At 37.3% G+C, this 26,243-nt stretch overlaps 1 protein-coding gene across 3 annotated transcripts in view; it reads right to left on the reverse strand.

Moving 5' to 3' along the window:
• LOC144234484 (uncharacterized) overlaps window positions 1-26,243 on the reverse strand; it is a 249,714-nt gene that overhangs the window by 191,849 nt on the left and 31,622 nt on the right. Inside the window, exon 3 of one of the 3 annotated variants that reach the window (XR_013335971.1) lies at window positions 1,587-1,702. The exons of the other annotated variants lie outside the window; for them this stretch is intronic. The gene's annotated coding sequence lies outside the window, so the exon portion shown is untranslated. The remainder of the gene's footprint in view (window positions 1-1,586; window positions 1,703-26,243) is intronic. 3 annotated transcript variants of the gene reach the window in all.

The raw sequence follows: 26,243 nt of genomic DNA on the forward strand, positions 1-26,243 counted from the left end.
GTTCCCTGACAAACCACAGGCCACCCCCTACCTCTGTGGAATAAAATTCCTTTGTTTCAGGGCAGCAGTGTTGTTATTGCTGGGGTGTAATCATGATTCACTTAAGCCACTTATGTCAATCCATCTTCCTGTGTCAGATACTCATTTTCCAGGCATCCTTTACAATGAGTGGTGACCATGTGACACAGTTTAGAATGATGAATCATATGTGGGGTGTCTGGGCCTGTATTTAGGGCATGGGGCTGGTCTCTAGCACCCAGGAAAGTCCTTGTGCCCCATTAGTGAAACATCCATACATTCACACAGAGATTCATTCACAAACACACTTATATACTCTCACATTCACACATATTCTCAATCTTTTTCTCACATTCACATTCTGTTAAACATTTTCCCACACGTGTTCTCCCCACCCCCACATCTTCCATATTCTCTGCTGTATTCACACTTTCTCTTACGCACTCTTTCTCACAGACACTTTCTCATGTATACACTCTCTCTTACACTCTAGTTTCACACTCTGCCACACACATATTTTTAGTCTCACACACATTTTCATGCACGAGTCACTCTCTTACAAACTCATATACCCATCTCTTTTGCATTCTCAGAGACAATCTTTTACTTTCTCATACTTTTTCACTCTCACACACACTCACACTATACATATTGTGGTCTTATTTCCTTAGCTTTCAATAAATGTTTTGTGAGAATACTTGCAATGGAAATAAAAGAAAACGGTCAGAGCAATATATCTGTATGTGGTATTTCACCAGGGTCTAAGAGGTATACAGGTTCTAAAACACACATCACAGTATAACCAGAAACTAAGTGATGTTGAGTGTGGCAGAAATTTTCTAGGAGAGCTGATGTAAAGTTGAGGGATTCTAATTCAGGATACTGCATAGTTATAAAACTGAAAGAGACAGAAACCTCAGCTTTGACCAATCTTCTCTGTACTAAAGAAAGAATCAGAGACACCACTGGGGTCATGTGATTTCTCACGAGTTAAGTACTTACTTAAAAAACCCACTAGGAAAATTAGTCTCAGGAAACTGTTGAAGGCAACTACCTAGCACAGTGATTAGAAGTATGGCTTATGGAGTCAAATTGCTTGCATTAGAACCCTGTCTGGCCACCCATATCTGTCTCCCATAGGCAACATCACTTCTCAAAGCCTCAATTTGCTCATCTGTAAAATTCATATAAGAGTATATACACACTGAGTTGCTGTAAAGGATGAATTATTAATCTAGGGATGCCTTTAGTCTAGTTCTTGGTTCATAACTAAGGTTCAAGAAATGTTAACTATATTGCCTGCCAAGTTTTTATATCTATTTTCAAGATGTTGCCTCAAATTACATCGCTTTTAATTTATTAGGAGTTAGGTAGGGAAAGACAATCTATCTAAAAATTCTGTTTACAGAAATTATAAGAAATCAATGGACCTTATCCTATCAGGAAGAAAGAAATCCATTTGGACAGGAATAAGAGCAATAAGGACTATTTTAGGTTCTTCAGAGTACCATCTAGAGTAATCTACATGATGAATCCTAGATGTTCTAAGAATGAACACACAACCTCACCTTCCTGAAAGTAGACATGTAACATCCTTCCTGACTTCTGAGTCAGACTCAAAAGATGAACACCAAGCAGGCATCAAAAGGTACATTGGGCCAGTCTCTGGAAGACTCTGAAGAAACTAGGAGGTAAGAGAAGCGAGCAATCAATACTGGCCCACAAAATGAGAACCATATCAAATATAATTATTGATTGTGAGATAAAAACAAGTAGACAAAGTAGAGTATGCCTTAGAATTTTGTTATAGTGAATTATTAAAGAGAACTCTTAATATGTATGTATTTTTAAATTTTGAATGAACTGTTAGAAAATAAAAACTAGAATGTATATTTTTTAAATGGAATCAAAGTCTTAATACTTGCACCGATTCTGGTTAGAAAAATCTAGCACACTCTTTGAAGATCATAATTCACATTCAAGGTGAGGGTGAAAACAGCCTTTTTTCTTTAAGCAATGCTATGAGAAAGCATTTAATAAACACTAAGTTACAAATTACTGCATACTGTCTGACAAACCGCATAACCCACTTGCCTTCATTCTTAACACCAAAGGTAAAGACTTGAGTCCAGTTGGGGTACTAACTAGAAGTTGAGCAAGGATTGGGGCTGGATTCTTCCAGTTATGCCATAGATTTTATGTGTGTCAATATTAGGATTTAAGAATTATACCCCAAATAGCCTGCATGAACATTGTGCTATTCTCTACTGCTTCCCATATATCTGAACTATGATAGACATACAAAAAGCCATACGTACTTAATGTATATAACTTGTTGAGTTTGGAGATAAGTATATATCCTTCAAACCATCACCACAATCTATGCCATAAGCATATCCGTCACCTCCAAATGTTTCTTCTTGTTCTATTTTTGTGTGTGATGAGAACACTTAACATAAAATCCACTCTCTTAGCAAAATTTAAAGCACACAGAACAGTATTAGGTAGGCACTATGCTGTATAGTACATCTCTAGGACTCATTCATCTTGCACAACAAACTTGGTACCCTTTGACCAACACCTCCCCATTCCCTCCTTCCCCTGGTTACCATCATTCTATTTTCTGCTTCTATGAGTTTAACTATTTTAGATTCTTCATATAAGTGGTATCATGTAGTATTTGTCCTTCTGTGTCTGGCTTGTTTCACTTAGCATGATGGCCTATGTTCATGCATGTTGCTGCAAATGTCAGAGATTTCTTCTGTTTTTAAGACTGAATAATATTCCACTGTATGTATTTACATACACTATTTTAATCCATTCATCAATGGACACATAGGTTATTTCCATATTTTAGCTACTGAGGATTCTACTGCAATGGACATGGGGGTGCAGATATATCTTCAAGATCCTGATTTCAATTCCTTTGTATATATTACTGGATCTTATGGCAGTTCTTTTTTTTTTTTTTTTTTTTTTTTTGAGAAACCTCCATACTGTTTTTCATAGTGGCTGAACCAGTTTATATTTCTGCAAGGGTGTACAAGGGTTTCCTTTTCCCCACATCCTCACCAACATTTATCTTTTGTTTTTTATAATAGCCATTCTAACAGGTGTAAAATAATCTTGATTTGCATTTCCCTGATTAGTGATTTGAACATTTTATTCTCTGTAGTGTTTATAAATTATTGTAAATTCCAGGGCATACCTGCCTATTTACATTAAGCCTAGAGAGCTGTCAGGGGTGATGCTGCAGAAGGAGGATGCTGCATGAAGACAGCAAAGGAAATGGTGCATTGGATGGAAGGCCTAGCCTGGATCCTCATAAAGAAAGTGAGTAGAAGAATGGGCACCCCCATGTCACCCCAATATTAATGACTTGTCTGTTTTGAGTGATGCGAAGAAAACAGAGACTTAGGTGTGGAGCTTCAGCTACTTGCGTCTTGGGGAAGCTAATAACTACATCCCAAAAGACAGTGTTCAGTGAATGTGTGACTTCACAGCAGCCTTACCAGGGCAAGAACAATATGGTGACCAGTACCCACCTTGCATGGAAGTACACTGTTGTGTGAAATCATATTCAAAGAATGGCTTACAGTTCACAGTATAGGTTAGAAAATGGTCTCATTTGTTGTGTTTTGAAATAAGTTGAATATTATAGATTGACTAAAAAAGAATTGGTGTCAGATAAAAGGCTACAGAGGTTGGCGTGTTCTCTATATGCTGTCTTAAAGTACCTTTGGGAAAAACATGTGCCCTCAAAGAAATCATTACATAGAATCATCCACTATATAGCTGGTGACATAAGTCAATGTAAAGGCATGACCAATGTAATACCAACCCATAATTACCACTAGTAAATAAACAGGTGTATCAGGGGAGAGAGAATTAAAAGGCAACTGAGTTTACTTTTTCACTCTCCTTTCTCCATAGGTTCTTTCTTCTAGACACATCGTCAACATACATAAACAGCCACTCTTTTTACCTCCATTCTATAGAAAATAAGTACTTAATCCAACTCAAAATTACAACAGACCCACCAAGCAGCACAATCCAAAGTGAAGTCTCCTATGCCACATCTACAGAGCCAATCATAGAAAGCACCACAGAAAGCAAGATTATTCCCACTTCAGGGACACACAGATGGGGACAAGCAGCTGTAGGACCAGATGAAGTTGTACTATTCTGTCTTATCAACAGAATTAGGAAAACAAGGGAATTACTAATGGAATTAGATCTGTTCACTTTCTGGGATGAACATAAGGAAGATAATAGAAAAGTTGTAGTTAACTCTTATGTCTTGAGCCACAATAAAAATTATGTCCAATTGACAGTAAGAGACTATGTCGCCTCTGAGTAAACCTCTGGATTCAATTTTGCTTTTTGTGTGCATGGAAATGGGTGCTCTTGGGAGAAAGAAACCCCTAATTTCCCCCCAGTATGGTGCCACTTTTACTGATCTCTTTTATGATCCCAAATTCCAATTTGACTACATCAACTCACTTCTCCCCCTGCCCCCAATTTAAGTAGAAGGAAATATCCTCATGGAAATATTTGGTAGATCTGGTTTCTCCATTTTTCTAGTCCTCAAAATGATAAAACCTTATTCTTTCTACTGAGTGTTTTAATTCATTCATCCAACAAGCATCTCCTGAGCTTCTGCTATATCTTAGGCAAGGAGAAATAGCCTGTGATTCCAGTGATAAATGAAAATCAGTTTCTGCTTTCAGGGAGCACCCAGTCTTAATTTCCATGTTGAGTTGATAATGGTTCCTTAAGGTACCACTTCTGCTCTGTCTATTGGCCAGATCCTAAGAAAAAGAGTTTTCATAGAGTCTATAGCTTTTACTGGTCTATTCTGAACTATGCAAATAACTGCCCATCACAGCACCCAGCCTGCTTCCCACTCTCCTGACCATCAACTTCATCACTAGTTCTTACGTTTCCAGCCCTACCCCTTATTAAGTCTTTGAAACAAACTACTATCTTCCTGGTTATGCTCTTGCTTTCCTCAGTGACAATTCTTGACCTCCACTCTGGCAACATGGCAGTATAAGCTTGGCTTAGGTATGCCCTTACTGGTTCAGTTTATTCCCAGAACTTATATCACAGATGTAGCCCAGAGGCCAAAACATTAGTTATCAACTCTAAAATGCTCTTTGTTTCTCTCATCCAGGGTTACCCCCTAGGATGTGTGAGACCCTCTGTTTATATAAATAGTTTTATTTAAAGTGCATTATGATGAGCACTGGGTGTTATATGGAAACCAACTTGACAATAAACTATTAAAAAAATAAAAATAAAGTGCATTATGAAATTACTAGGTCCATGTGAGGTATGGTTGTTTATCAATAAAGATTTAAAAATATGAGTTAAAAGGTAGTTAATATTTTTTATTATCAAATCAGTGCATGGGAAGATTCTTTATGGTGTTCAGGCAACACCTATTCCTATTTAAGTCCAAGAACCATCTCATCATGTTCCTTTCTTTACAATTTTTTTAAAATTTATTTATTTAATTTTGAGAGAAAGAGACAGAGAGAAAACAGGGGAGGGGCAGAGAGAGAGAGAGGGAGAGAGAACCCTAAGCAGGCTCCACACTGACAGCATGCTAATGATGTAGGGCTTGAACTAACAAACCATGAGATTGTGACCTGAGCCAATAGTCAGACGTTTAATGGACTGAGCCACCCAGGCACCCCTCATCATGTCCTTTATTGTTAAATAAGTCATTCCTGTATAATTTTATATCTCCCACTATGGGAACAAAGTAATAATGCTGGTATTATCCACAATATCATGGCTCTTCAGAATATGTTTGTATGGAAACAACATAGATCCTGTTGCCTCTTAGTAAATAAGTACTAAATCAATGGTGGTTACAGCATTACTCATGGCACTGCATTACCCCTCGTGCTTCCCATGAATACCGGCATTCAATGACTCTCTCAAAGGTTGTTACTGTGCTTCCCTGATGATAACCATAAATGCAAGTTTAACTCACCGTATGCAGAAAAATGTGAATGATAATTTTCTGATAATAATAAATTTACTGTTCTCAATTTTACAGCATAAACATAAGGGAACATACCTTCCAACCATCTCCTCTCTTGAGTTATAGAGTGTAATCATGTTATTCCTAAAAAGTGATCACTTTCAGTGTAGAACACACTACACCCCTGCCTTCCAAATACCACCTCTAGTGGGCAGGATAGACAAGAGGCTTGAAGACAGAACAAAAGAAGCCTCATTTTCCTCAAAGAATGTCTGCACTTCAGCATGGCTAAAGACCAGCCCAGATGTGCTTGATGACACATTAGTCAGAGCCGAAAGAAATCTCAAAGTTCTCAAGGTGGCCCCATTCCTTGGGTAATGTTGATCAGAGGCAGTGCAGTGGTCAGAACAAGGAAGAGCCATACCTAATGCACAGATTCACACAAGTGCCTCAGGCTAACAAGAGTGGTTGAACACTAGTATCCAAAAGCCATAAACCCTTCTTGTCTTGGATGTGAGAGTCACCCAGTCAGTATATATCTCCATTCTTGTGACCCAACATCATGTATCCCCACTAAAGAAATGCCACACTAGTAGAAGGAGTAATCTGCTTGCCGGGCTGCTCTTCATGGAAGAGTTCCAGGCCATAGGACCAAAGAATGACCCCACTGGACCAAATTCCAGAATATTTCTGGGCCTCTAGTTAACCTACTCTTATAGCATAGAGGGTTTGAGAGAGTCCCAAGGGGGAAAAATAAGGACCAGGACTTACAAACATTACTGAGGTGCTTCATCTGGAAGGCACTGGCAGCCCTGTTTAGTACCAGGCTTTGAAAAGGGGCTTAGAAAATATTGATAAAGACTCTCAAAAGCCTGGTCTATGCCTAAGAGAGAGGCTAAGCTTGCCTAGATCAAAGAGCAGTACTGCTAAATGAGATTAGAGTATGCAAATAAAATTCTTAATGATTGACTTTATCATCCTAAACTTTCTGAGGAAGGTAAAATCTGCAATTACCATGGTCTCGCTTTAATATTATTGATCTAGCAAGAAAAACAAGGCTAAAGCACTAAAAAGTAAAGCCAAAAAAAGAGTAAGGTAATGGGAACTTGATAATGAGCTATAAATCNCGACGCGGGGCTCGAACCCACGAACCGTGAGATCATGACCTAAGCGAAAGTCGGACGCTTAACCGACTAAGCCACCCAGGCGCCCCCAGACTCATTATTTTAAAATCATTACTTCAAATGTTAATTTTAGGCATATAGGTATTCTTGGCTAGAACATACAATTATTTTCAGTCATACCAGAAGGAAAAGTTCCTGAGGTTGGACAAAACTGGACATATCTGCTCAAGCAGTTGTTAGGGGATTAGCGTCTATCATCTCTGCAAATCCCATGGAGGGAGTTACATTTTGAACATTACTTTTCCTTTCTTTTTCTGTTACTACACTAAAGCTGAATTTTTATTCATTTTAGAATTATACCTGGTTTTCTCTTAAAATTACTTTAATGTCATTATTATTTAATGTGTTTTCAATTTTCAGTGTTGCATAGTGTACTTAAAGCACTATAGTTACCATGGAAATAGACAATTTGATAACCCCATTATTTTAATATTTAAAAAGATGAATTAAATTCCCCAAAAGGAGGTGAAATTACATTTCCTGAAAATTTCTTGAGATGGAAATTTAGATAACTGATTTCTAATCTTCCTTCTTTCCTACTTACACTTTCAAAGGGATAGATTTCTCTCCAAATCCTACTTTAGTAGATTCCATAGGTTTTAAAAGGTCTTATATTATTCAGTTTGTTTTTTTTTTTAGTTTTGTTATTTCTTTGCCATGGATTACTTAGAAATGCGATACTTAATTTTTAAGCATTTATAAGTGTTCTAATTATTGTCCTATCATTGCTCTCTTGATTAATCCACTGCAATCTGTCATATACTGTATGACTGCAATCCTTTGAAATTTGTTGACACTTGCTGTACTGTTCAGTATAAGGTCTATTTTAGCATATGTTTGCTTGAAAAGAATATATATTCTGTGGTACCCAGATGAAATGTTCTGAATATGTATTTTAGACCAAGTTGATTATTATTTTCCTCTAGTTTTCCTGGTCTTTGCTGATATTTTGTCCACTTTGTCATTTCTTGGAGAGATTTATTAACACACCTAACTACGGTGTGGATGTGTCTGTTTCTTCTTTTAGTTCTGTCAGTTTTTGTGTATATGTTTTGGACTATTTTAACAAGTTTATATGAAATTAGGATTGTTCTGTCTCTCTAGATAATTGACCATTTTAGCTTTAGGAAACATTTCTCTTTATTTCTACAAGTACTTTTTCCTTAACGTCTGCCCACCAACCTCTTATTCAGTTGTGATCACCTGGTTTATCTTTTTCCCATAATTTTACTTTCATTTTATCTGTGTCCTTCCACTTAAATTGCATGTCTTATAAACAGCATGGATTTGAGTATTTTTTTAATATAATATGAACTATTTCTCTTTAATTGGAATATTTTGTCCACTTACCTTTCGAGTATTTTTATATAGTTGTGCTTGAGTGTGTAACTCTACCATTTGTTTTTAAAAATTTATTCTAGTTGTCTTTCATTTCTTTATTTCTCTTTTTCTTTTTTCTTGATAATCAAGTATTTCTTTAATTTTTCTATTTTATCTCCTCTATTGCTTTCTAGTTATATTTTGTATTAATTTTTGTAGTTCTCCTAAAGATTGTAGTAAACACACTTGATCTGTCACAAGCAGAGTTAATTACTACATCTACCGCTTCCCCCAAAATGCAATAACCTTATAATAGTTAACTTTTTACCCCTTTTCTGTGCTTTGTGCTATTATTGTTATACATTTACCCCTACTATTTCATAATCCTCAAAGACATTTAATTATTTTTTAAACAATCAATGTTATTTATATTTACCCTTCCCAATATTCTTCATTCCTTCTTGAACTTCTATATTTCAATCTATGACCATTTTATTTTATTTTATTTTATTTTTAATTTTAAGTTGTAGTATAGTTAACATATTAGTTTCAGGTGTACAGCATACTGATTTGACATCTGTACACATCATGAAATGCTCACCACAATAAGCATAGTCACCATCTGTTGCCACATAAACCTCTCTCTCCTTCTCTGACTCCATGTCTCCTTCCTTCAGTCTGCCCCTTTCTTACCCACCCTCCTACACCCACACATACATACAAAGACTTTATTTTAATGTGACTACAAAACTGAAAGGCAAAAGATGAGAAATTTAGAGTCTAATTTTGCTACTTGCTTCTATGTACTTTCTTCTGTGTAAATGAGTAGAGGACATCTTTCAAATTAAGTGAAAGCATAGCTAAATTTATATCCTACATTCTTTGCTAGACTCAACCCCAATTAAGAGTTAAAATATTAGAAAGGGGATATTTTTGTGCATCTGTGATGGTTTTAATTTTATGTGTCAACTTGGCTAGGATATAAGCTATGCTGCCCAGTGGTTTGGTCAAATACAAATCTAAATAAATAGTACTGTGAAGGTATTCTTTAGTTGTGATTATGATTTGAGTCAGTAGACTTGGCTGAAGCAGGTTATCCCCCTTAATATGGATAGGCTTAATCCAATCAACTGAAGGTCTTAAAAGAAAAGACAGATCTCAGGGTGCCTGGATGGCTCAGTCAGTTAAGCATCCGGCTTTGGCTCAGGTCATGATCTCGCAGCTTCTGGGGTCAGGCTCTGTGCTGCTAGCTAGCTCAGAGCCTGTAGCCTGTCTTCAGATTCTGTGTTTCCGTCTCTTTCTGTCCCTCTCCTGCTCACACTGTCTCCCTCTCTCTCAAAAATAAATAAAACATTAAAAAAAATTAAAAGAAAAGACAGATCTCCAAAAAAGGAAGGAAGTCTGCCTCCAGATTGCATTTGGACTCGGTACTGCACCATTAACTTTTCTCTGGATCTTCAACTGCCATTCAGCCCTGAAGATTTAGGACATGCCAGTCCCCATAACTGTAAGCCAATTCCTAAAGGTATATCTTATATATCTGTACCTTATATGTATATAAGATATATATATATATTTATATTGGAAATATTATATTTCCAAATATATATAAATACATATATCTTCTCTTTCTCTACAGAGATATTTATTTCATGAGTTCCACAGGTCATGGCTACCTCCTAGGACCCAAGGGTTAAGGATGCCATCAGGGTGTGCCTGGGGGGCAGAGCATCAAGCACATGGGGAATCTCAAACTTTAAAATGTAATGGAGTTTGCCCTTCTGCATTTCTGCTGTGTGACTCTCTTCAGCTCTGTGACTATCTTCCTTCTGATTCCTCCCTTTTGAAATAGAAATGTCTATCCTGTGTTGATCTTAACATTGCACTTTGCAGGAATATAACTAGTCTGGCTTCACAAGTTCGCTGATGGAGAAGAATCTTTCCCCAAGGTAAATCATAAACTGGGTCTCACCAGTAATTGATTTGGATGATTTAGTTGATAAGATTTGGAACTTTTAGTTGATTATGTTTAAATGAAATTTTGGACTTAGAGTTGATGCTGAAATGATTAAGACTTTTGGGAATGCTGGGATAGGCTTAATTAATGTATTTTGTATGTGGAAAGAACACGAATATTGTAGGACCAGAGAATCAACTTTAATAGGTTCAACTGTGTCACCCCAAAAAAGGAGTTCCCCAGTATCTCAGAAAGGGATGTGTTTTTTTGGGGGGGAGGGGGATAGGATATTCACAAATGTAATAAGCTGAAATGAGATTATTGGCATGGGCCCTAATCCAATATGACTGTTATCCTCATAAAGGAAAATTTGGACACAGAGATAGGCACTATGTGAATATCGCCATGGGTGGTGGACACAGAGATTAGACTGATGAAGCTACAAGCCAAGGAGTGTCAAGGATTACAAGCAACCACTAGGAACTGAGAAGAGACAAGGAAGACTCTATCCAGAGTCTCAGAGGGATGTGGCCCTGCTAACACCTTGATTTTAGACTTCTAGTTTCTATAAGTTTAAGACAATTTTTTTGTAGTGTTAAGCAACTCTGTGGTATTTTGTTATAGCAGTCTTAACCACAAATACAACAGTCAAGCTAATTCTTTGTCCCAATGAAGCTATTTTCCTAATCAAGTCAAAATCCTGTACTAAATTTACAAAACAGAAAATTGGCCCAGATGTTCCAATGTTTAAAGCCCTCACAACAAGGCCAGATTTTCATCTCTAGAAAGTGAAAGCAACGATACTACCTCAGCTGCCTGCCTATGGACACTGTTTCCTTCTCCATTCAGCTCCTACACTGAGGTGTTTTCTATTGGCAAACATTTGGAGGTATTAGGTAGAAGTTATTATGAATACAGATGGGGCTTGAATTTTGGGAACTAAAGCATGTGGAAAGTTGAAGGACATTTTCTTCATGATGGAGGGGTGAAAGACATATGAGGGATGAGACTACCTTTGAGGTTTCCTCTCATCTCATATCCCTTGACTACTCCAACCCACCAAAGCTGGACCAAATTGATCTCTTCACCTTAAGACTCTATCTTCTTCCCTGGTCCTGTACCAATCATAACTTGATTTCAGCAGAACCAGACAAATATAGCTGATATCAAGTCACTCTCACTTCTAGGCTCAACCAGGATGGAGAATCCCAGGGGTGACCATTGCTCTGATCTTTAACTCACAGATCACCCCCAAATAACCAGTCTCCTCCTTGGGTTAAAGCACCAATGTGCTGCATCTGTAAAGAATATACTTCTACTCTGGTCTTTGCAAGAGAAAAGCATGCTCATATGGTTCATGTCAAAGTAATCTTCCCAGTCTGGTTTGTTTTGGTACTTTATAGATGTAACTTTTAATGCTCACAATAGCCCTGGTTACAACTTATTATTCTCATATTCTCTACAGGAGGCAACTAAAGTTCATGATGTTTAAATAATCTACCTTAGTCATGTAGTTAGTAAGCAATGGGGCCAAAATTCAAACCAAGGACTGCCTGTAACTGGGTCAGTGAAGCACAAAGAAAACACAATGTTGGGTTTAGATTCTCTCTTAAGAGTGCTCAGTCTCTTTCAGCCTTTTAGATCCCCTCATCTTCTCCCTGATCTTCCCAAGGTGTCACCTGATCACGGCTTACTGAATCCTTTGTTGGCATAGGAATTGAGTCTCATATTTACACTAACTGCCCTGTGCAGCTTCTTTTGCTCTTAATCAACTCATACCTCCTTATCGGTCTCATCACTAGTGACCCTGCTAGCATCCATTTCTGGTATCTACACTAAAGAACTAAATCATGACCTGGTCTCCTTTAGCGTGGTCAGGGCCTGATGGTCCTCTCTACTGTCCTGAACCCATCTCGGCTCTCAATAGTATTGCAACCCCCCCTTCAGCCCAACCATGAATCCTAGATAATCTGTCATAAAGTCCCTGGACACTGCAGTCACTACCTATTTGTCCTTACAGCCACTATCTTCTCTGGTAAGCTTCCAACCAAACTCCTGGCTTTCTTTCTCCATACTTCAAAGAAATCCTAGGGTTTGGGTTTCCTGTCTCTACTACATGAAAAACAAAGTGGCTCAGACGAGCCACACTGAGATCCTCCCTCTGCCAGCACTACCTCTCTAGAACTGATGCACTCTCCCTCTTTGACAATATGATCTTAGCCTAGAATATCAAATATAAATTGTGCAAAAGATGCTCTGATTTACAGTTCCTATATATTATGCCTCCATCTGTCCAGTACTTCAGTCAGTCAGTAGTACATATCTCATCTTTGCCTCTATTCCACTAATTCCTTGTATTGGAATGGTATGTTTCTCCTTTCTCAAATGAACTCCCTTCATGTTATACCCTGATTATTCCTGTGTGAACTATTTCTGTGTCTCTTTCTTAATGATGGGAGAGCTATCTTCTTTATATTATGGAAGAAACACTATGCTCTGGATGGTCAGGTGTGGCTCTTGATATGTTAATGAACAATTACCAGTTACAATGCCCTCAGCTATAATTAGTAGACAATGCCAACTCAATTTGGCTTAGACAGTAAAGAAATGGCATTATCCAATGTGATTATTCCCAAGGTAGGTTCATTCCAGGTTTATTAATTCAGTGCTCAACTGCATCATCAAAGACAAGTCCCCTGCCATCCTTAACCAGTTGACAGCCACATGAAAGCTGCCACCATCCAAGATGTCCCTATATTTAACACACAGTGCTTCTTCCATAATTATTTTATTTATCACAAGCCTTTTTAAACTCATTCTCACTAATAATCAAATGATATAACCATTTGCTCAATTCATGCCTTCAATTAGATGCTAAAACAACATTTCCTGTGACTTTTTATAGCAAAGAAAACCTTGATCAGAGTTATCCTCAGCATCTCATTTTTCAGAATTGTATCACATGCTGATGCCTAAACTAATCTTTGGCAGAGCAAAGAACAGTTCAGACTGTTCAAATTGGTTCAGACCAGTTATGATTTAGCCCTGGGCTGGTACAGACATATATTTTTCTTAAGACTCATGGCCCAATGGAGTAACTAAACCAAATCATGAGACTGTTAGAAAAAAAAAAAAAGAAAGGAAATGTACTAGTTATTGAATAGGCAAACAAAGCTCACAGTAAAAATACTAAAGACTTTTAAAAATCATTTTACATTTTTTCAAGATTTTTTTAAAGTGATCTTTACACCCAGCATGGGGCTTGAACCCACTACCTGGAGATTAAGAGTCACATGCCCCACTGACTGAGCCAGCCAGGCAGCCCTAAAATGATTTTATTTCTTGACAAATTCAACCCTTCATAATTATTTTTTCTACTCAAAACCTTATTAGTCTAAAGCTAAAAGATTGCTATATTAGGTAAATGGATGAATCAGACTAACTAGTTAGAAGATCATGTACATGGAAATGCAAAAGAGAAAAACACATCAACATATTTCAAAAACAATTTCCCCATTGACTTAAAATCAATCTGTCACCAAATGTTATGAGCTATAGTCTGAATTTCAAATGAGGTAACATTTGTTAGATGATAATGTTGACTTCAGTTGTTTCAGTTGGCAATGACCAACATATATTTGAAAGTCAGCAAATCTATGTTTAGCCAACTAATGCAGCATTTGGCTATTAGCAGTGTTATTTGGCTTATAATGGAGATCTTTTTTCCCCTGCATGACACTTTGGTTCTTAGCCAGCTGTTTAAGTTCATTATACATTTTGCTATCTATTGTCAAAAATCATCTGTTCCATAGTTTGGCTATAACATGTGTTTGAATAGCCATCCATATATGTCTTTTTATGACCAAAGGTTCAAAGAAAATCTCTCAAATCAGAGTTGAATCTTCCTCAGTCCCCTAATAAACAATAAAATCCCTTAAATCCCAACAAGGTATGATTTTCTTTTGACAAAATTTTTCTATTTAAAAATATAATTAGCATAAAAGTATCTTCTTAAAACATTATTTTATCATACAAATACATGTATAAAAAATGTGAAAAGGGGCGCCTGGGTGGCTTAGTCGCTTAAGCGTCCGATTTTCTCTTAGGTCATGATCTCGCGGTTTGTGGGTTCGAGCCCCGCGTCGGGCTCTGTGCTGACTGCCAGCTCAGAGCCTGGAGCCTGTTTGGGTCTGTGACTCCCTCTCTCTCTGACCCTCCCCTGCTCACGCTGTCTCTCTCTCTCTCCCAGAAATAAATAAAACATTAAAAAAAAATTTTTTTAAACGTGAAAATTTAAATACATTCCACTTATTCTATCACTTGTTTTTACTCAGAAGATCCCAGTTTAGCCTTATTATAATGATGTAGTCTTCTAATAAAACACACTCTTAAGATTCAAAGTTTTAACTACAATTATCATTAGATCTCCAAAGTAAATTTGGTAAGATTTTATAAATTAGGTAACAGTTAATTACCCTTAGAAATGCATTAAATTGGCTTTATTTAAATAAACATTAAAATTAATTAGAAACAAACATGATATTCAGGTCTAATTTTGGATAAGGGCATTTACATAAATCCTTTTCTAAATACAAAAAGGTGAAACTACACATGCTGATGAGGTCAAGGACCAACTCCTTCCAAATTTCTATTTTCACACGTCAGCAAACAGCTGGATGCTAACAATAGTAGAGGTTGTGTTTTTGACCCCTTTAAAAATAAAATAGGTTATACATTGAGAAAGCAAAGAAAATAATGCCTTAAGATTTAAACTGTAGCTCTCTCAGGTTCACCCAAGCTGCCAGTAATAGTGTCTTCCTCTTGGGATTTCAGCCATAGCCAGACCCCCTGGTCCAGTGCCATGGGGCCAAGTGGTTCTCTCTGAGCCTCTCTCTAACATATGTAAACATCCCTGAGGGAACAATGTCCTTGGTTCCAAAGTGATCAGTGAGCTACAGCCTTCTCTATCTACCCCTACTACACATTCATGACTCCAGAGCCTATCTTTGGCTGAGCCCTCTACCCTGGACAATTACAGTCCCAACCCTTTTTCCTAATTTCTACAGAGATTTTTTTCTCTATGGCTGGGCCACGCTTCCAGATCCTTCATCTTTTTCCAATCACACCTTCCATCCTTATATTCCAGATGCTGAACAACATGAATCATGGCCATCCTAAAGCCTTCTGTTGGTCCAAACCTGCCACCATGATCAGAAACTTCTCAAACTTTAATCTCATTTGGATCTAGCCTGATTCTGACACTCTACTTCAGGCTCTAATTTAGTTTATTTGCCTTCTTCTAATGGCCAGCTTTCCTCAGACTCCACCAACTAATTATCAATTCTATCCTGTCCAGAGGTCAAATCTGTTGCCCTAGAAGGAAATAGTATTATGCCATGCAGCTAGGTAGAGCTGTTAATGATGAATGGGAATGGTGTATGTCAGAACACTTGCATTTAGTTGATAGCCAACTAATGAAAGTCAGCTTACTTCATGAACTAGAACAAAAAAAGCAAGTGACGGTATCTAAAACAAAAATCTTCTTCCCCCATCATTAGCATAACTGGATTTTTTAAACTGTAGTTCCAACTTTGTTGCTAGAGAGCAAACAGCTGGTAGGGGGACTATACCAAGAAAGAGGCTTAAAGAAAGCTGTGATTTTTACAGGTCTTCTAATACATGTGTGATGTAGCCAATCTGGATACACAGGAAAAGAAGAGCTGAAAATGAATGAAATGCTACTTTGGATATAAAATATGAGGCCTCGTCTTAAATTATAAGATCAGAAGTTTTTCCACTGAGAAGCATGTTTGGTAAGACCAAGAGTAGGTTAGGGTGATTAAGCTGGCGCTTTACATTTGCTAGTTAATTCTCATAACAATCAAAGGAGAGAGTATCTTTTACAGATGAGGAAATTGGGTCACAGAGTGTTAAAGAATCTTATCTAAAGTCACAGAGCAAATTGAATGGCAGAGTAAGAATTCAAAGCCAGGTAGTCTGACTCCAGGGTAATCCCAAGTCAATAGAAGTCGGTTAACTATCATGTAGAAATGAATGCACAGGTTTCTATGTACCCTGTTTCACAGTACAATACTTCCAAAACAATTTTAGAAATAGTCTCTATTCTGTGGCAAGAGAGAAACACAAATTCTGGAAATTTCATGTCTTTCATTAAAAGATCAACTTGAGGCAGCATTTGAGTGAAACATATTCTCTTGACTTCCTCTATTATCCTGTCCTTAAATATTTAAGTGCTATCAGCAATGTTTACTGGGTCTCCAATGAGATAGATTCTAGGAATATTTTTTAAAAATTGCTAAATCCTTGACCAGCCCCTTAACATGGCTGGTTCTTTTTTATGTTAATAATTTTTAATGTTTATTTATTTTTGAGAGAGAGAGAGAGAGAGAGACAGAGAGCAGGAGTGGAGAAGAGGCAGAGAGAGGGAGAGACACAAAATCTGAAGCGGACACCAGGCTCTGAGCTGTGAGCACAGAGCTTGATGTGGGGCTCAAATCCACGAACCATGAGATCATGCCCTGAGCCAAAGTCGGATGCTTAACTGACTGAGCCACTAAAGCATCCCTTAATATGGCTGATTCTTGAGAAGTAAAAGCATTGTGGACAGTCTTGAAAGAGAAACACTCTTTATTACTAATTAGGACTGTGTTTCCTGCCTTGGTGAACTGGGCTGTATCACTTATGATCTTGAGAATCTCTTTTCTCAGCAAAAGGCAGATGAAATGTCCTTTCTGATCCTTTTCCCCAGAACAAACCCCATACTGACCTTGATCTTTGATAACTTTCATCCACAAAGATGAGAATGAGGATGCAAAAATCAGCCCAGGGAAAGCCTTTTCCTAACAGCCTGAATAGTACACTTCATTTTTCCTTCCCCTTAAACTCTGTCCTAATCTCAAGAAGATTTCCAAGATGAAAGGCCCAAGAATACCCATTTCTAGACTGCCCTACTGTACCAGACAGTTTCTGGAAGATACAGAAGCAGAATTATATGCAAGTCAGTCACCAAAGGAGGATAATACAATGAGGGAAGGAAGGTATCTAGGCAGAGTCTGCCAATGAAAGACAAAATTTCTAAAACTCTGCACAACAACTTGACCCAATTGTGTCTGACAGAATTTTTCCTCCTCAGAAAGAAAGATTCTATTATGTTGTAGAAACATAAAATCTCAGTGGCTTATAAAAAGAAATGTTTACGTTTTGTTGCCACTATATGTCCAATATAGATCATAGTTAAGTAAAGAAAGAAAAGAGAAAGATGGACAACCTCAAGCTGGCTCTTAAAGTGTCTGCTGCTATCCACATTCTCTGAGCCAAAGAAAATCAGATGATCACTTCTGAGTTCAAAGGACAAGAAAGTATAATCCTGCTGGGATGGGCATCCCATATAACATGATACCAATGGAGCAGGGAAGTAAAATTTGCCCCCAGAAAAAGGCAGTGAATACTTTGAACAAAAATACAGTATGCCACAGGTTGTATTTTCATCTAGTGGTATGTTATATTCTATTCTGTATAACAAATTACCACAAATTTAACAGCTTAAGATAACACACATTTAGGGCACCTGGGTGGCTCAGTAGGTTAAGCTTCCGACGTCGGCTCAGGTCATGAACTCACGGTTCATGGGTTCTAGCCCCATGTCAGGCTCTGTGCTGACAGCCAGCTCAGAGCCTGGTGCCTGTTTCAGATTCTGCATCTCCCTCTCTCTCTGACTCTCACCTGCTCATGCTGTTTCTCTCTCTCTCTCTCTCTCTCTCTCTCAGAAATAAATAAAACATTAAATTTTTTTTTTAAAAAGATAACACACATTTGACTTCTATAGTTTCCATAGGTCAGGAGTCTGGGCACAGCTTCTCTGGACTGTCTGCTTGGGGTCTCATAAAGCTGAAATTAAGGTATCAACCAGAGTTTTGGTCTCCTCTGAGCCTTAAGGTCCTATCCAAGTTAAGACATAGTTGTTAGTAGAATTCAGTTCCTTGTAGCTGTAGATCTGAGTCCCTTAGCTTCTGCAGGCTGCCCTCAGCTCCTTACCATGTGGGCCTCACCTCCTGACATATACAGCCTATAGTGTGACAGCTCACTTCAGAGCCAGCAAGGGAATACCTGGAGCAAGTCTGTTAGGAAGACAAAGTCCTATATACTATATTGTAATCATGGAAGCAACATACCATTAACATTGCCATCCTCTATTGTTTAGAAGCAACTCACCAATTCCATATGCACTTAGGGGAGGGGATTATACAGGGTGTGAACACCAGCAGATGGATATCATGGGGTCCACCTTAAAGTCTGCTTATCACAGGTGGAGGGGTGGGGAAATAAGTGAGAGAACTTTAGGCTCCCTCAAGAGAATATACTGTTAATATATGCTTTAAAACCATGGCCAATAATGTTCCAATTCTCACCAAAATCTTTGTATTATAGCCCCCAGTACTTGTAAAATTCTTTAGATATTGAGATTATGGCACCAATTTCATTTTAATCCCATAAAATTTCTCCTGCCCTGAGGCTATTATTCCTCATTTCCTAGGAAAACCATTTAAGAAAATACTTGGTCACAGTATTGCTAAGAACGTCTTTACTTCTTTACTTTTGTTTCTCTTGGAGATTGTATTTCTTTTAATATACACCGACCCTAAGTAGAGTCATACCTTTTTGTCTGTTCCTTATGAACTATCAACTAGCATTTTGACATTAGTCACAGATGATGTGTGTCATGAGAATAGCTAATAAACACAACCTATGCAAAGCAGCTTCTATCAAAGTAAAAGAATGCCAGCCTTCTGGATTCTACAATTAATGTGTATTAAGTGTTTACAAGCCAACCAGTTCAAATAAAAAACACTGCCGGAGAATACACTAAATGAAAATGTTTGCTTACCAAAAAGAAATATCTAAATGTTAAATATGACCAATTTGCTTTTTTCCCAAGACTAAAATAATGCTGCAAAAGACTGCCAACTATAAGTTGGCAACAATAAATCTGGCCATTTGTAGCAGTGAATGATATATATACTGTGAGGAATATTTTGACTTAAAGAGTAAAATTCACTTCAAAGGAAAAGTGCAAATATTTTGCAGAGCATAGGTTGTGTTGTATTGTAGGATTAATAAAGTGCCTGATAGACAGGAAGTACAAGGTGTCTCTCATACTGCAATAACAAAAGTACCTTTGCCTCAACAGAGTTTCATAATAAAATATTATATTTACACACAACTACTAGACGACACTGGCAACACCAATGACAATATGATTCCTGATCTCAAAGGTTACGTGTTGTACTTATTCTCAAAAACACTGGATGGTAGCACGACAATCCAAATGAAAATTGGGCTTACTAGTAGGTCAGAAGATACTCAGGTTGACTCATAAGCAATGAAATGCTAATTCAAACAGTCAGATATGACTTTTCATCTAATATAATATAGGTCAAAAATCAAGGTTTTGAAAGTGCTGTGTTGTCCACGGTATGGAGAACCAGGCACTCTCATGATGTGTTAATAAGACTAAAAATTGGGGCATCCTTCTTGGCAGACAATTTGGTAATATCCTTCAAAAAATTAAAAATTGACCAAGGAGTTCTAGATTCATGCTTACACATCAGAGTAAAGACGTTTTCTCAAGGATAACTTCTAAAACAATACCAGATTTAAAAATCTGAAAAAGGCACAGCAGAGATGTATGTATACAAGATGGTCCTACTTTGTTTCAAAGTGGTGGTGTGTGTGTGGGGGGTAGAATTTATGCTTTTGTACACACACTTTTTTTTCTTTTCCTGGAAGGATAAACAAAAACCTATAATAGTTACCTCTAGCAAAGGGAACTAAATTGTGAAGTAAAAATACGTACTTCTTTTTATTTGTAGTTTCTAGTACCTTTTGAGCATTTTCTTTCCATTTTTTACAATTAAAAAATAGAAAAAAGAAATAAATAAGAAGATGAAACTGACTTCATATGAATGAATCAGATACACTGAAAGTCATATTATAATTCAAATTATGGAGTTACATTTGGCTTCCCAGTCTACTCACACTTCAAAAGTCCTTAGGAGGTGAAATGAATGATGGGACGGTTACCACTCAGAATGCTAATTACTTTCTCTGGCATTCTGAGTGGTAGGTAGGCTTTGAAGTTTTCAAAGCCAGCATGACCTCAAAAAATTCATCCTGTTAGGTTCAGGGTTATACTCTGAATGGAATAGGGTTGAGGTTCTGGAATTAGAACATAGTCTGGGATAGACCAAAAGCCTTGATGGGTCTGCAGAGGGTAAGAAGTCATTTGTTAATAAAGGACCCAAGAACCCATTCAAAATGTGATTAGGCAAAACTGCTTTGAAAAGTTCCTTTATTCCCAAAGTAGAAGGCATTCCAAAAACTGGACTCCCAGAGTGTGAAAACCAAAAATGGACCAGAAAAACCAGCCAAGTTCCCGAAACCACATCCGTTTGGTCTATTCACTTACTCTCAGATTCAGACTACCCCCTGGTGGTGAAGCTTAAAGGAGAGATTTCCTTTCTGTCTAACTGTGGCCCTGGATTCAGAAGAATGGGACTTGTTTTTATCATGAAGACAGTCATACTTCCCAGACGTGAAAAAATACAACACAACTGACCATCAGGCAGTGAACAAACCTCTAGCATTGGCAGGATAAGTGGAGGCTGAGATGGGGAAGACAATAAATGGTAGGAAAAATTTTTGTTTGTAAAATATTTTTAAATGTTCCCCTGCTTTGCAAATGCCTTCTCTTCTGGCCTCATCCCCCTTTCAAAGGCCACAATTTTTATTTTGCTCAGTGTCAGATGCCCCAGCCTCTCTGAGTTGCAACTGATTCCTTGGCCCTGATTTGTACTCATATAGGTTGATAACATGTCACCTCAGTGTACTGTAACTCACCAAAGACACATACACATCACTTCATCTTCTGAATTACCTAACATCCTTAGGAAGAATCTGAATCTCGTGGCTAGGACTAATTCATGTATATTTATCTCGCTAGATTTGGTGTCTTCCGAATTCAGTGTTAGAGTAAGTTACAGTACCTGAATGTTGTTTATGAAATACATGCCATCTTCATATAAATATCAAAATATCTATAGGCTTCTAAGTAACATGTGTTAATAGAAAAATGAAGAAATAGATATGTTTGCAAGTTCCTTCAAGTGTCCAGCTATTTGTTCTGCTTTATTTAGTTTTAGTGAAACTGCAACACTCCCTAAAGGGGTGACTTCTTGAAAATGCCTTTTTTCATCTAAAGTTGGAATGAGAAATATATTCTGATATCATTGAAAAACTCCAACAGAGTTAAGAGGTAGAGAAGGAAGGGTCCCACATTTCTACGATTAAAGATAAAATCCTCAGATCTTCTTTTCCTATAATGGTGCTTTCCATAAAGCAAAACATTAAAATGTAGTTATGATTTTTAAACACAATAGACCAAAAGATAGTATTCTAAAATATGGATGAAAATTTTGACAACCAACCACGAAAATTAAAACTATACAAAATCAAACAATTCAAAAATAGCCCTTGAGTAAGAAATGGCTCTTTGACATGTTTAAATAGCTAAAAAGTGACTGACATCCTCAGGCACTGTGGAGGTAGGGTATCCTGATTGACGGCCCCCTGGGAGATCCTGGTTTGGGAGTATCTACATCACTGACCATCCTCTGGTGCCAAAGGTTTATACCTGCAGCAAGAGGGGGTACTTTCACACCTTCAGATGGTACATCCAATCACAAACCAATAATCAAACGCCAACAATCAACCTTGGTACTCTTCAAGCCAATCATCAGCTTGGGGGGCCACAAACCCTCTTTCTCTCCCACAGTTCTTTCCATCTTCTTAGGAAGTTAAAAACTATGAATTGGCCCTCACTAAGTGTTGAAAGAAGTTTGACCAATGGTTGCAGAGGACCAAAGTCATCATCCATAGTTAAGGCAAAAGCGGAAACTGCAGTCTTATCATGGCTCACAAAACCATACAAAATCTGAACTCAGTCCCTCTCTGACCTGCTTCCTTTTTAGTGTCTCCCCCTCCCCCTGCTCCAGCCAAACTCACCTCCTTGATTATCTTTCACACACCTGGCACACAGCTGCTTTGGGCCTCTCCACTTGCTCCTTTCAGATATCCTTGAGGCTAGCTCCTTGTACTCCTTCAAATCTGGCTCAAATACCACCTCAATGCCACCATCCCATCCCCCAGCATTCCTGATCACCTTACCCAGACGTATTTTTTCCATAGTACTTACCAGCTTCTTAAATACTGTTTATTTTAATCATTATATTTATGTGTTCCTATCTACCCCAAACTCCTACACACACATTATAATGTAATCTCTACACGGATGGGGATTTTTGTCTTTTTTTTTGGTTTTCCCACTGATGCCTTATCTGCGTCTGAAGAGTGTCTGGTATGAGTGTCTGGTAAATACTCAACAAATCCAGTGTTGTTAAATAAACAAACGAAAGCAAGAAGATATTAACAGTGTTTGGCAAATTGGTTCTTTTTGCTGTGTAAGAGCAAGGCCTGTTCAGAAAGACGGACTGGGTCTGGAACTCCCAAGTGGTGAAGTATACAAAGTATACAAAGAATACAAAGCCACAGAAGCAAGCAGGGCCAAAGTTAGTGTAACAGAACTTGAAATCTTCGGTAGTTACCGCTAGAATAAGTCTAGGGTAACAGTCACTTGTCTACTGCTCCTTAAGTATTTTTCTCCTTTTGAATCCAGAACATCTCTAGTCGGTTTACTAGTCTAGTCACCCTGTCCTGCACAAACACTGCCTCCAGTTTAAAGACTCTTCATTCGCTGATCAGAATTCCTCGGTTTCCATTTCTCCTTGAAGTATGTCTTCTCTGAAAGGATAGAGGACCCTGAGGGCAAATCTAAGTAACCCAGTAACTTGAAATTTAGCCCCACTCATTCTCACCAGAACTATCAACCCCAGGGACATCACTTTGATATTAGAAAGAAGATCTATATCATTTATATTCAGTTGACTGCATCAGGAGAAATTCTTAACCACTCTCTTTTATTCCCTCAGAATCATTCTGTGGTGTATCTGAAATGTCTACCTTTGCAATGGCTGCTTTTCTGCTGTGGATACATGCCTCTCACTCTTATTTGCTCACAAGTCACAGAGTACATTTGTGTTGTGACCTCTTCCCTGCATCGCTCAGACTGTTCATGACCCACATTCAATTGGTAATCAATATCACTTGAGTACAAAGTCTTTTTGACAACTGAATACAGTGAGGTACCCTCTATATGAAGATAACAAAGCGGAACAAAAACTAATGTTTATTTAGCTACAGCATGTCATACATACTTTACGGATATTACCTTATTTCAACTTTACAAGGAATTTTCACAAGAAATGGAGTATGTATTACTCCATCAATTAGATTATAAGCTCCTTGAATGAGTGATGATGCTTATCTTGCTCATCACTAGACCCACATCTAACAAGATGCCTCGCCCATTGCAGCTCCTCAATAGTTTTAAATAAGTGAATGAATAAAATTATATCATGAGAATTCCTCTTACCCATAATTCTGGTCCAAATCCCAATTCTATATCCTGTCTTATTAGCTGTATTTTACTCACAAGGGTGAGCCTCACAGAATGGTGACTATGATCTTTTTATATGTCAAGACAGTTTTTTAATGCAAACACAGTAATCATTAGAAACTCAGTTAATATAGAAGAACATCAGGCTGTCTCAGCTTGATTTAATTTGACTCTGACTTAGAATCTTTAGTAAGATACCCATTATTTAAAATATGGCATTGTCCTGCTTTTAGATAGTTCATTGAAGCAGTATAGGGTGAAATTCAAGATTTCATACAATATAGCATTTCATAAATCTATCATGTTATTAAAACATGAGCCTTCTTCAGGATACCTTCTGTCAACTTGTAGGTCATGGAAGCAGCAAAGCAGTTTATAGATTTATTTTAATTCCCATCATTCCATTAGGTGTGAATTAGATAACAAATCTGCATCTGTTCTCAGCTTGAATCTTTTTGTAAGATGCTATTGACACACAGTTAAGAAACCAGGAATAGACTTCACTGTAAGTTAAGCGTGATGATTAATGGATGACCTTTCTTTATGGTTTCACTATTTTTAGCAATAATAAATATTTGTCCTGATAATTGGCTCATTCAGGGTACATAAGATTAGAAAAATAAATTTAGTTTCAATTCCAATATTTAGTTTATTAAACTTCTATCACTTATTAGCCTTAGAGATCTTTATAGTGAAATAATAATAAAAAAATAAGACCATTAAAGCATTATTTTGTAGCAAACATACCAGAGTTCTAGTCTCAAAAAATCCTATTAATAAAACTTTAAGGGCAGTTCGACTTACATAGAATTAATTCAACCAGGAAGGCAACAGTGAAGCCTGATATTAATCTTTTGAATTAATCCAGCAAAAAGTTATTTGCACACTAATTTTTAAAAAGTTATGAGTTGCTATTAAACAGAACCATCCAGAAAATTATTGCCAATATCAACAATTAGCAAAATAGAAAATTAAAGGGTACCCTCCTGTTTGATTTTTCTCCCTCAACATTTTCTTAACTCTTTTTATGAAATTTATCTTCCGGGTCAACTTTAGAATCAAGGTACATTAAAAAGTCAAATTTTACTGCAATTATTACATTGAACTTATAGATTTGCTCAGGACTAATTGAAATATTTACAATATTTACAATATATTTGCAATATTGAATCATCCACACCAGAAACATGTTATATCTCTCTGTTTTTCAGTATTTTCTGTGTCTTTCAGTACAGATTTTTTTTTGAAAACATGTACCTTTATCATTTTTGTTAAATTTATTCCTAGGTAACTTAAAGTTTTTCATGCTATGGTAAATGGATTCTTTCCACAAATACATAGGGATACAAGAAATCAAAGCAAATTAGATTTCAAATCTAATGTTACTGGACCTGATTATCAATGTGACTCATCAGGTCAAGTCACAATCCAGGAGTGGTCTTTTTAAGCTTGCCTTTTTAACTACATTAGAAGATGGTGATTCCAAGAAAATATTCCAGGACTTCCTGATCAGAAACATGTGTGCAATCTAATAATGTTTACATCACACTTGAAACAGCGGTCTTAAGACAGAAAAATGAGAAATAAACTGAGAGAACTTCACAGAACATCCAGTTACACAGAGCTCACTGCAATGTACTATCTCTTTCAGAGCCAAGGGAAGAGGAGAGAAGGGAAGCTTTATTCCAGCAACAGCTGCCAAAAATTTTTATGAGGCACATGCAGAGATAGTGGCTTTGAAATTTCAATTTTACTCACCTCCCCAAATCCTGTGCTAAACACCTGGTGACTGGTGAGTTTATCATCGCAAATGACAAACTGCAGTTGTAATCTCAAAAGGATTACTAAAGAGAAATAGGAGTCTTTTTATTAAAAATAAGGTTTATGGACTGGGAACAGAATTGTGCTTATCATAAAAACTCCTATTTGCTGAGCTTTTGTAGAAACAGAGTCATTTGCTAGACATTTATTCTCCATAGGCCCTATGTCTCCTTTTTCTTTTTTATTTAGCTTTACAAGTCACATCTCCCACCTATTGAGTTCACTAAAAAGCCCAGTCATTTCCAACTCTTGTGAGATGAAGCAGGCACTTCGCAGAGCTCCAAGAATAGTTTGTCCTATTTAAGAAACACCAGATGGAACAGCTAATGCTGTGCCTTGCCTCATCTGTCCTGTCAA

Source organism: Crocuta crocuta, unplaced genomic scaffold, assembly GCF_008692635.1.
Source record: "Crocuta crocuta isolate KB4526 unplaced genomic scaffold, BGI_CrCroc_1.0 scaffold154, whole genome shotgun sequence".
In the NCBI taxonomy this organism is placed as follows: domain Eukaryota; kingdom Metazoa; phylum Chordata; class Mammalia; order Carnivora; family Hyaenidae; genus Crocuta; species Crocuta crocuta.